This window comes from Pituophis catenifer, unplaced genomic scaffold, assembly GCF_029215685.1.
Source record: "Pituophis catenifer annectens isolate HBS135680 unplaced genomic scaffold, rPitCat1.0.hap2 SCAF_4, whole genome shotgun sequence".
NCBI classification, from domain to species: Eukaryota; Metazoa; Chordata; class Lepidosauria; order Squamata; family Colubridae; genus Pituophis; species Pituophis catenifer.
Window position 1 is genome coordinate 119,536,578 of NW_027256884.1, and position 13,013 is coordinate 119,549,590.

At 42.9% G+C, this 13,013-nt stretch overlaps 1 long non-coding RNA gene across 1 annotated transcript in view; it reads left to right on the top strand.

Moving 5' to 3' along the window:
* The window catches only part of LOC139317080 (uncharacterized), a 70,749-nt gene that overhangs the window by 52,934 nt on the left and 4,802 nt on the right, over nucleotides 1–13,013 (top strand). The window contains exon 2 of the long non-coding RNA XR_011600408.1: nucleotides 11,248–11,341. This is a non-coding gene — a long non-coding RNA (uncharacterized lncRNA). The remainder of the gene's footprint in view (nucleotides 1–11,247; nucleotides 11,342–13,013) is intronic.

The following is a 13,013-nucleotide window of genomic DNA, read 5'->3' on the forward strand; positions in this document are numbered from 1 at the left end:
GTTGTCACACGGCATGTTGGCCATAGCGAGTTTTTTTCTGTTAAATGGGTGTCATGAATCCTCAATTTAAGAACCATTTGTTTAGTGACTGTGTCACCATCTTCCCTGAGTCTTCCTGCTGCCTGGTAGATCAGGTAAGCAGCCGGGGCTCAGGACCCTCAGGATAGCGGCTCTGGATGGAGCAGAAAGTTTCCTTTCAGTTTAGGAGAGTCGGTTTAATGTCAGGGTTCAAAGTAATAAATCCATAGACTCGGAGGAATGTAGATTCCTAAAAGAATACTTTTATTTGGAATTATCGTATTGGCACATAATCTGGTGAAAGCCGACTCTAAGGTCTCCCACGATTTTCACCTACCGTGTTTCCCCGAAAATAAGATCCTGTCTTATATTTTTTTGAACCCCAAAATAAGTGCTTGGCCTTATTTTGGGGCGCATGGAGCAAGATGGGGCTCCTCTTGCCGTCTTACCTGATTTCCAGCTCTGTCTCCCTAACCCTAACCATAGGAAATGGCAGGGACCAGCTGCTCATGTTTGATTTGATTTGATTTGATTTGATTTATTAGATTTCTATACCGCCCTTCTCCCGAAGGACTCAGGGCGGTGTACAGCCATATTAAAACACATATAAATATACAAAATTTAAAACAATTTAATGTGTTTAAATATTTTTGGGGATGGCTTATTTTTGAAGGGGGGGGCTTATTTTAGCACATGAGCTCAAAAGCCCGATTGGGCTTATTATCAGACGATGTCTTATTTTCGGGGAAACAGGGTAATTAAATGTAAAAGTTTTCCCACTTTCTCAAAACGATCAGTCACATGGTCCAATCCAGTGGTGAAATCCAAATTTTTTTACTACCGGTTCTGTGGGCATGGTTGGTGGGCATGGTGTGGTTTGGTGGGCATGGCAGGGGAAGGATACTGCAAAATCTCCATTCCTTTCCCACTCCAGGAGAAGAATACTGCAAAATCCCTATTCCTTCCCCACTCCTGAGGGAAGGATATTGCAAAATCTCCATTCCCACCCCACTCTGGGGCCAGCCAGAGGTGGTATTTGCCGGTTCTCCAAACTACTCAAAATTTCCGCTACTGGTTCTCCAGAACCGGTCAGAACCTGTTGGATTTCACTCCTGGTCCAATCGTAGAATGGGCTGGCAGCCGGGTGGCATCACTCCGCCTTCTTCCAACCAATATGTTTTAGCTATATGTTCCCCTTTATCTCAATTCCCCCCTCCCTGTCCCTCAGCTCCAGTGTGGCAACACTGAAGCGGTCAGAAATGGCTTCAGTCAGGTCAGCTTCAGGGTTGACAGTCTGTTTGTAGTTAGAATAGCACTTATGACCTATCCTCACACTTAGCGATTGTTGCAGCATCTCCACTATCATATGTTCAAATTTTGGTGCTTGGCAACTGGCATGTGTTTACAATGGTTGCAGCATCCCTTGGTCACGTGACCACCATTTGCGACCGTCCCAGCCAGCTCCAACAAGCCAAGTCCAAAAGGCGGGAAACGAAAGAAACGAAAATGGGTGAAAGTTTCATCCCGATTGTGGCTGCAAGTCAAGGATCACCTGTATTGATACCAATTTACGCCAATTGCATAGTGATGTCATTTTGCCCATGATATGAACGATGCAAGTGGTATGAACAATGCAAATGATGTAATTTTTGCCTCATTTGCATTGGTGTGATGAGATACTCTTGAGCAGGCCTGTCAAACTGGCGGCCTGCGGGCCGGATGCGTCACACGTAGGCCACACCCACCCGAGCTCTGCAAATGCAAAAAATGTTGCGATACATCACAAAACGTCATGTGACGTGATCGAGTTTGACACCCGTGCCCTTGAGTCAATCAGCTTTGGGGAATGTAATAAGTTCTTCCTTCTCCCCAATTAATCTATTAAAATAAGTTATCCCTCTACTTGATCTGACTCTAGCATCCTCTTTTTGTGCCCTTATAAATGCCCTTTTAATAGAGAAGGCTTTTTGCATGTTTCAACTCTTATTTCTGTCTGTCTATCTACCTACCTTCAATTAATATATACCGTATTTTTCGGACTATAAGTCACTCCGAAGTATAAGACGCACCTAGCTTTTGGGGAGGAAAACAAGAAAAAATTTTTTTGCCTCTGCTTCCCAGCAATTTGCCTCCTTGCAGCAAACAGCAAACAGCATGGTCAGCTTCAGCACAGCCTGATTTAGCATGAGCAGCTGATTGGTGGTTGGATCTGCCTCCCGGAATACCTCCTATCAGCTGTTCCAGGCTGCAGATATCGCCACCGTCCATCAACGCTGGCACTGCCCATCGGCACTGTCACCTATCGCCACCTCCATGCTCCCCATTTTCACCCTCTGCAAATTCCATTTTTGGCCTCCGTGCTCCCCATTTTCAGCCCATTCCAAGCGGCGGGGATCGTTGCCGCTGCTGCCTATCTCTGCTGCCTGGAACGGGCCGAAAATGGGATGCGCGCAGGCAGTGATAGGTGACAGCGGTGGTGGGTAGTGGCAATGCCTGCAGCCTGGAACAGCTGATAGGTGGTATTCCAGGAGGCCGATCCAACCACCAATCAGCTGCTCGCGCTAAATCAGGCTGTGCTGAAGCTCAACACGCTGTTTGCTGCAAGGAGGTAAATTGCTGGGAGGCAGAGGCCGAAGGGTGGGGGGCAGCAGGTGGGTGGGGCTTTGGCAACATTCACTGTATAAGACGCACAGACATTTCCACCCACTTTTTGGGGGAAGGAAAGTGCGTCTTATACTCCGAAAAGTATGGTAATCTCTTTTTTGGAATTTAGCCCAAACTCTAAACCAAACTCTTGTTTGGTTCCTCTAATCACCTCTTTGGTGGAAGCCTTTCAATTCCATCATTTTAAGAATTAATAATCCATTGCTAATATGGGTGCCATCCTGCCTAATTCGGTGCCTGAAAGACTTTTTAATTTTTCCCCCTGGGCCAGAATTTTAATGCCAACTGAGGTTTGATTCAAAAGCACTCAGAAGATCTTTGTGTTGTGCTTCACTGTGCTGTACTATGGGGAAATGAGGTCAATAAATTTCTGGCGCAGATGTTACATTACATACTGTGAAAGTGCTTGAATGCCCGTGGAAGCGAGTGAGTGTTATTACTGAAACATGAACTGTAAAGGTGTTCCTTCTCTCTCTTTATTGAGTGGCCATTTCCATAAATAAGCACACTAACCATTTTTATGCAGTTTGCTGCAAAGCTATTTCCTCTCTTTCAGCTGTTCTCCATGTTGCATAACCATTTTGAATATTATCTATTATCTATAATATTATGAAGCTTATTGTGGATCCTACTGTTGTGGCCCGCCAGCAGCCTGCGCGGATCGTGGCTGATCCCGACGACGAGGAGGCTGGTGTGGGGTCGCGCCAGCAGCCTGCGCAGCCGGCACTCACGTCTGACAGTGAGGAGGCTGAAGAGGATGTGGTGCCAGAGGCAGAGACTCAGCCAGGGCCTTCAGAACCTCCAGAGGCTCCTTCAAGTGGAGAGAGCGAAGTGGAGGAGCCTCTCCTCAATGCTCGAGCACACAGGGCTGCCAAGATGCAGGAGTGGCTACTCAGGAGGAGGAGGTCTCCTCGAGAGTAAGATTTGAGGATAATTGGCCACTCCCTTAGCCTATTTAAGTCGCACGCAGTTAGTAATTTCTTGCTGGAAACAACATGTAATTATTACAGAGCATTTTGGAGAGTGAGTGTCTTTTCTGGGCTGGTTGCCAACCTTTGCCGGACTTTGTTTTTTCTTGGTACGTTATAACTTTGATAAGGACCGTTGGTGTGTGTCACAAACCTTGGGAATCCGGAGCTGGGGCAGAACACCTACAGATGTAGAAAGGGGATGAAGAAATAATATTTGGCTTCTTTATTTCGTAAACAAAATATTCTCACAAATGATATGCCGGTACAGGTAGTCCTTGACTTAACAACGTTTCATTTAGTGACCGTTCAAAGTTACAACGGCACTGAAAAAAGTGACTTATGACCATTTTTCACATTTACAACTGTTACAGCATCCACACAGTCGTGTGATCAAAATTTGGATGTTTGGCAATTGGTTCGTATTTATGACAGTTGCCGTATCCCCTTTTGCAACCTTCCAACAAGCAAAGTCAATGGGGAAGCCAGATTTACTTAACAACCAAGTTATTAACTTAACCACTGGAGTGATTCACTTAACAACTGTGGCAAGAAAGGTCATAAAATGGGGCAAAACTCACTTAACAAATGTTTCACTTAGCAACATAAATGTTCGCGGTTCAGTTGTGCTCGTCAGCCGAGAACTACCTGTGTAGCTTGAGAAACACTGCCTTAGATACCTGCCTCATCATTCGTTGAAATAATTACAAACAATTGCTTTTTAAAATTTCTGAACAGTCTTCCACCTTGCTGCGTAGATATGTGGTCCACGCCTCCATGGCAAACCACTTCAACGCAATAACATTTCAATTTTCTAGCATAAACTAGGAATCCTGCCACAACATTTCTCTTGAATTTTGCTCTGGACTTTGACTTGGCCCATTCCAAAATGTTGAATTTATTTTTTCTTCATTCACTTTCTTATAGACTTGCTTATATAATTTGAAGATAATTGCCATGCAGCAAGTTTCCGCTTATGAATCAGCTTCAGCTGGCGTACAGGGGATTTAATAGTAGATATTTTTCTATACAAAGCAGAATTCGTGCTTCTGTTGACGATGGCAATTCATCACCAAATCATGCCACTAAGATTTGTAATGGTATATGGCAGTGATGGCTAACCTTTTTCTCATTGTGTGCCGAAAGCACGCGTGCGTGCTGGCATCCGTAATGCAATACGCCCCCCCTACGGATGCATGCATGACCCCCCGCCCCCCCACATGCGCACAGAACCCCTCGCCTCCTGTTTTTGGCCTAGCAGGCCTCCCTGCAGCCTCCTGCGCCCAAAAACGGGCCGGGGGGGGGGGGGGTGCTGCAGTTTTGGATTCTCCATCACTGGAGACTTTTTAAGAAGAGATGGTAAAGGGTCTCCATCCTGAGCAGGGTGTTGGACTAGAAGACCACCGAAGGAGGGGTGAAATGCTCCCAGTTTGGACCGGATCACCCAATCCAGTAGCGATGGCGCCGGGTGATTTGGAGAACCAGCAGCAAAAATCCCTGTGCCCCCCCCATGCCCAGCTGAGCCGCACGATCATCAGAGGCTGTTTTTTTAAACTTTTAAAAGTATTTTTTCTACAACCTTTTCAGCTGAAAAAATGCTTTTAAAAGTAAAAAAAAAAAAAAAGCCTCTGATGATCGTGTGGCTCAGCTGGGATCATCAGAGGCTTTTAAAAGCATTTTTTCTACAACTTCTTGGGCTGAAGAGGTTGTAGGGAAAAAAATTGCCTTTAAAAGCCTCTGACGATCCCAGCTGAGTTGCCTGATTGTCAGAGGCTTCTAAAAGCATTTTTTTCTCCAACCTCTTCGGACGAAGAGGTTGTAGAAAAAATGCTTTTAAAAGTAAAAAAAAAAGTTGGCCACGCCCATCCAGTCACATTACCACCACCACCACCAAGCCACGCCCATAGATTTTAGATTTCACCCCTGCACCGAAGTCTCTTTCAACTTTATTATTCTGTATTCAGTAAGGAGGATGCTTTCCTTCCCCTTTCTCCTCTTTTTTTTTAAAAGAGGAAAACAAGCCGCTGTATGACCCATTTGCTTTCTCTACCTGTTGTCACACAACATATTGTTGTTCGCTTTAATATTTTATTATTTATTTATTTTATTAATCATATTTCTATGCCGCCCACTCTCCGAGGACTCTGGGCGGCTTACAGCAATCGACAGTATACTAAATAGCATATTGCCCCCCAATAATCTGGGTCCTCATTTTACCCACCTCGGAAGGATGGAAAGCTGAGTCAACCTTGAGCCTGGTGAGATTTGATCTGCTGAACTAGCAGTCAGCTGAAGTAGCTGCAGTACAGCACTCTAACCACTGCACCACCTCGGCTCCTTAATAATTGTGGGAAAGATCAATGCTTGTTATTCTTTCATAGAAGCATAGAATTGGAAAGGACCATTAAATCTAACCCCTTACTCAGTGTAGAAATCCAGATTAAAGTATCTGTGAGCGATCGCTGTATAGCCTTTGCTTGAATCCATGCAGGGAAGAGAATCCCATCACTTTTCTAAATAATTGGCTCTGCAGTCAAGCTCCTCGTAATGTTAGAAAGGTTTCCCTTTTTCATAATGTTTGGTTGGCATCTGCCTTCCCATAACTTAAGCCCGTTATTCTGTGTCCTGCAATCTGGGAGAAGAAAGAGCAGGCCTTGACCTGCCTCTACCAGACAAATCTTTCAAGTAGTTGAAAAGTATTCTGAGTCTTCTTGAGGCTGAAAATTCTGAATTTCTTCCATCTCCCTTCATAGCGCTTGTCATCCTTCTCCCAAGCTCTCCCTGTTTCTTTTGAGGTTTCTTTTTTAACATTGGCCTGTAAATAGACAAACTGGGCTGTGAGATACCGCCAAGTACTATTATGATGGCACACATAAGATAATATGTATGTGTGTGTATGTGTGTGTATTTTTTTTTTTAAACAGTATTTCCAAGATGTTTTCTGTGAGTCATTCTGCCTGTCCATCAAGGAACTGGTGGAAAGTTATATATATATATATATATATCTGTATATTAGGGATTGGATTTTTTGTTTGTTTGCCTGCTTGCTTTTCTATTTCGTTCTCGGCATCCCAAGAAGGACTTTTTATTAGAAAGTTGCAAAGTGGACCGTAGAAGTTCTTCAGGACCATACAACACCTATGCTCCTATGCAGAAGTTAAAATATTGTATAGAAATTAGGCCGTCTATTAGTGTGTGTCATTTACCAGTTTTTTTATTCTCCAATATTATGAGGAAACATATTGGTTGGAAACATGCAGAAGAGGCCTTCATCCTGCAGTGGATAAACAATGGTGAGGAGGAGGAGGAGGTGGTGGTGGTTTTGGCTGAGGCCTTGCAACTTTCCTGGCAACATTTTTCATAAGTGGTTTGCCATTTCCTTCTTCCTAGGACTGAGAAAGAATGACTGATTTACGGTCATCTATCGTGTTTCCCAAAAAATAAGACACCCACTGATAATAAGCCCAATTGGGCTTTTGAGCGCATGCGTCAAAATAAGGCCCCCCCAAAAATAAGCCCTGCCCAAAAATAACCCCTCCCCGAAAATATTTAAACACATGCGCAGCCAGTCCCCACCATTTCCTCTGGTTAGGATTAGAAAGACAGAGCTGGAAGTCAGGTAAGACTGCAAGAGGAGTCCTGTCTTGCTCCATGTGCCCCAAAATAATAAGGCCTCCCCAAAAATAAGGCCAAGCACTTATTTCGGGGTTCAAAAAATATAAGACAGGGTCTTATTTTTGGGGAAACACAGTAGCAATAGCACTTAGACTTATATATCACTTTACAGTGCTTTACAGCCCTCTCTAAGTGGTTTACAGAGTCAGCCTATTGTCCCCAACAATCTGGGTCCTCATTTTACCCACCTCGGAAGGATGGAAGGCTGAGTCAACCTTGAGCCTGGTGAGATTCGAACTGCCAAATTGCAGTCAGCAGAAGTAGCCTGCAGTACTGCATTCTAACCACTGCGCCACTGTGGCTCATCTAGCTGTTTTCGTATAAGAACAGTATTCAGCTTTACTTTGAAAGTCTTGAAATTCCATAATTATAGGTAGTCCTTGATTTAGATCGTAACTGAGCCTGGCAATTACTGTTGTAAGTCATGATGGTCCTAAAGTGGATCATCACATGAGCCGATTTGATTTTGCAACTTTTTCTGGTGGTAGTTAAGCAAATCATTGTGGCATAATATTTTTTTTCCTGGAAATTGGAAGCACGTGCCAGTTTCCAGAGGAAAACGTATGACCATTTTTCACGCTTACGATCATTGCAAGGATCCCCATGGTCATGTGATCAAAATTCAAATGCTTGGCAATTGGCTTATGTTTAGGACGGTTGCAGTATTCCGGGGTCGTGTGATCCCATTTTGTGACCTTCTGACAAGCGAAATCAAGGGGGAAGCCAGATCCACTTAACAACCGAGTTACTAACTTATCAACTGCAGTGATTCACTTAACGGTGGCAAGAAAGGCTGAAAAGTGGGGCAAAATTAACTTCACCATTGTCTCGTTTAGCAACAGGAATTTTGGGCTCCATTGTCGTCGTAAGTTGAGGACTCTTTGTATTTCCTCCCTTCATTTTCACACCCTCCTAGAGAAGGTATCTCAGACCTACAAAGCCACCTCCTGACATTGGGAACTATTAAAATCTGATTGAATGTCCCTTTTCCCCCTACTTTTCTGTCATTCTGGCTGGAGGCAGAGCTGAAACTCATTTTTCCAAATGCAATTGGAAAGCATGGAAACTCTCAAACCTGCACTTACGTTAAAAGCAATGTTTTGCTAATAGCGGGTCAGTTTTGATTCAGGCGTGTAATTTGGCAAGGAAGAAAAATACCTATCTGCCGTCTCAAGGATAGTAATTTTGTGTGCCTCCTAATTTCCTCAGAATTGCTTTGCATATAACTAAAAGCTTTTTACCCTTGAAAACATAGAACTGGAGGTAGAAGAGAAATAATAATACTGCCTCCCCATTTGCCCAAAAGAAATGTATTTTTGGAGCAAACAAAAGGTGTGTGTTACAAGTTTCTTGCTTTTTTTTTTTTTTTTTTTTTTTTGCTGTTCGAAGTTATTTTTTTTAAAATTTTAGCTGTGTGTTCTGTATTAGAACCATATCTCTACAAACTTTGCAAATCGACGTTAACCCCTGATCTAAAACGGTCCATTGTTAGGGTTAATGCAGGGGTGAAATCCAGGGTTTTTTTTACTACCGGTTCTGTGGGCGTGGCTTGGTGGGTGTGGGCATGGCTTGGTAGGTGTGGCAGGGGAAGGATACTGCAAAATCTCCATTCGCACCCCACTTCAGGGAAAGGATACTGCAAAATCCCCATTCCCTCCCCACTCCTGAGGGAAGGATATTGCAAAATCTCCATTCCTACCCCACTCTGGGGCCAGCCAGAGGTGGTATTTGCTGGTTCTCTGAACTACTCAAAATTTCCGCTACCAGTTCTCTGAACTACTCAAAATTTCCGCTACCGGTTCTCCAGAACCTGTTGGATTTCACCCCTGGGTTAATGTAGATCAGGGGTGTCAAACTCAATTTCTTCCCGCATCAGGATTGTGTTTGATCCTGGGGGGCCGGGGTGGGCATGGCCGAGGTTAGGCATGACCAGTTCAACGTCACTCGTGTTGGGGGTGCTTGTAGCAGCCCGAGCACTCTGCCAGTGAAAACTGGCTGTGACAGCTTCCTGAAACCCTCTGCCAGCGAAAACGGAGCTCGGGAGGGTTGCATGCAGCTCTCCCGAGCTCTGTTTACACTGGCAGAAGCACCACGGGCCCATCCTTTGCTGTTTCCAGAGCAGCCCCATGGGCCAGATCTAAGGATCCTATGGGCCGGATACGGCCCCCAAGCCTTGAGTTTGACACCCCTAATGTAGATGATCATCAACATTAGAATATTGCACCATGGTTAACGCTCTTTCCAGCCTTGTATTTCGATTTAGCCATGATTTTCAATCTTATGAAGGTGACAAATCCAATAATTGTGGAACTATCATTTTTGCTATCATCACTTAATATCGTGGGTCAGCTGCTGTTCAGATCAATGTTCAAAACAAGATTTGTTTTATTAAATTTATAATAACAGGGATGCAGTTATTAGATAGATAGATAGATGCGAAGCAAATATTATGGAAGCCTAGGGGCAAAATAGTTAGCTTGGGGTTAAAAAAAAATCTAAGCATAAATGAGATTTTCAGGACAATACTGCTATATAATACACCTGTTGGAATTCTAGCCGGCTACAGGTGATATTAACTTTGAAAAGGATCCTTAATATGGGCAACCGTATTTTATTACATTTTTTGTAGCGATTGCTAAGTGAACCCATGGTTCACTCTGGGGTCGGCCCATCTTTTGCATTGGGCCTTCAGGCCTGCCATATTTCCTACTGGGGGAAACTGGGAGGGGGGGTTGTATGGAGCAGGGGTGATGTATAGTCATAATAACATTCTTTTCTCAGAGAGTCAAGGACATCTTGCCCTGCACCTGGAGGGCTGGAACTGGGAGGCCTCTCCAGTTGGCATGGTGCTTTGATTGGACCATGTGATGGACTTGTGGGTGCTGGGCAGGGACTTGGACTTTTCTTTGGGTGGGGAAAACCAGGAAAGCCATCAGAACGTTGAATCCGCCTATATGTTAAATGTTAAATTTATTTGGCATTTGGATCACCTTTTTCTCTCCTTTTTGAACACCAATCTTTTTCTTTTTTGTTGTTGCTAGTGCTGAATGTATGCTTTTGTTTTGTTCGTTTTGTATTTCACCTTCCGGGTCGTAAGTAGCCCCAAGGGAGGTATGTTGTAACTTCGAAGAGATGCTAAGTGACCAGTCGTAAGTAAGAGATTATGATTTACATTCTTCTATAGAAGCTCTCTTCTATGTCTGTATAGGGTTTAAATATTTTTTTTCTTCCATTCAGTCATGTCTGATTCGTGGAGACTGCCTGGACAGTCCTCGCAGTTTTCTTGGCAAGGTTTTTCAAAAGTGGTTTGCCATTGTCATTTTCTTAGGGCTGAGAGAAAGTGATTGGCCCAAAATCACCCAGCTGGTTTCATGCCCAAGGCAGGATTGGAACTCAAAAGTTTTCTAGCCTGATGCTTTAACCGCTAGACCAAACTCTTGAGAGTTTAAGTACTTTTTGATAATTCTGTTTGGATTTATACAGTAATTAATTATTCTATTAAGCATCAGTAAGGCTGTAATTAATTAATAATTATGTAATTAATTGTTCTATTATCTATTAAGTATCTGGTAAGGCTGTATTCTGTTCTTCTTAGTCTCTTTCCTATTACCTCTTTACCTTATGACTACAACTTTGTTGCTTGTATCTTACAATTTATATTGTTTATTTAGTATCCAAGCATGATATATGTTGATTACTTATTTAGTATTATGATTATCACTATGTGTTGTATCTTATGATTTATATATTTTTACGATGACTATGGTCATGATTTATCACCTATTGCTTTTATGTACACTGAGAGTTTATGCACCTTGTGTGTCCAATCACACTTGGCCAATTAAAGAATTCTATATTATTAAGCTATCAATGGAGGTTCCTAGGCCAGCTTTCTAAAATAAAGTTATTTATTTTCTTTCAGCATGAATGTCTGTTTGTTGGTGGTGTGAGCCAGTGTTTTGGACAAAGCAAGGCTTTAGAAAAAGGATTATAAAAAGAGAACCAACCAACCAAAGGTAAGCATCTCAGCCCTGGAATATTTTATGAGATTTGATCATAGTTTTGCAAAAAAGGGAAAGGGAAAGATTTCCCCGTCCAGTCATGTCCAACTCTAGGACACAATGCTCATCTCCGTTTCTTGGCTGAGGGAGCCAGCATTGTCCAAAGACAATTTCCATGATCATGTGGCCAGCATGTCTCTATGCCAAAGGTGCACGGAATTCTACTACCTTCCCACTGAAGTGGCACCTATTTATCTACCTACATTTGCATAATTTCAAACTGCTAATTGGGCAGGAGCTTGAGCACGTAACAGGAGCTCACCCCGTCGGGCGGAACTCAGGTCTCGAACCCGGCTGTCAGCTCTCTAGTTGACAAACTCAGCGTCTTTAATCGCTGAGCCATCGTGCAGCATTACAGTTCTGCATAATTTCGATAATTTCAGCACTGTGAAGCCCCTGAAATCGGTGCATTTGGAAATGTGCAAAGACTTTGTCAGGCTTTGCTTCTTGACCATGTGGTATGGTACTGCAAATAGCTGTAAATATGAGCTGGTTGCCGAGCACCCAAAGTGCAATCACAGGACTGCAGAAACTTGTATTTTTGCTTAATACCCTTAGCGAGATTGTGTGCGTTATAAAGTCAAGATGATTAGGCTGCAGGCCGCTCAGCTCCCATTTACAAGAAAACCAAGCTACCAGAAAAACAGAGACTTAAGCATCCGTGTAAAGGCTTTTCAGATAGATATGAATCTATTTATATGTAGTAATCATAACAATTTAGCTTTCGGTTCAAATCTGTGTTGGAAGCATGATTAATAATAGTGGTCTTTAACAGCTTAAAGTTAAACAAAATAATGGGCACATATATTGCTTTTTTTAGTCTTTAAATTGCCACAAATAAATGCCACTGTAATTCTGTGTAGAATAACCCTAAAAATTATAGAGGAACTAGCTGTTTGTCTAAAGCTCTGTAGAGACTTTAGATGGGGTCAAAGTTGAATGGAATTTGGTCATTTCTTATTCCCTGTTTTAGTTGCTACTTAACTCCAGAGTTGGCAGCCACTGGATTTAGTTAAGTTTAAATGAGATCCAAAGAATGGTCTGCAAAAACCTATTTTGAAAAGCCAAACAGTAGCAGAAAAGTTGTGATACATTGGGTTGGGATTGTTCATTATTTGTTTTCTTAAATCTCTGTGGCTGCCCATCTCATCCAGGGGCCTCCAAATGAAAGAAAGTCAAATTTAAACCACCGCAGCTTGTGATTCTCTCATCCCATTGCTTTTTAGGGTGAAATATTTTGCGCTCCAGCATTTCACTTCACTTCGTAATTTAAGGCCCCATTCATCACGCATCTGCTCGCAAGTTATGTTTCACTGACTTTTGTGAGGCTTAGTTTAAGTAAGCAAAACTGTGGCTTGAATCTGTCAGAAATTACTCCAGGCTGAGGTATTTAAATTGTTGATCCTCCAAGGCAGGGAATGAGGAATCTTTAGGTTGCTGAAGGGATGAAAAGGGAAGGAAAAACGAAGATAGCTTTCTAAAGAGCCAAACACATTCAGCTTATCTATTTATTAAATTTATAGGCCGCCCATCTCACCCTGCAAAGCAACTCAGAGCGGCTTACAATTAAAATCTCTTTGCTGATTTCAGCACAGGAAAAGGGAACTCGGGGGCAGGTAATTTTATT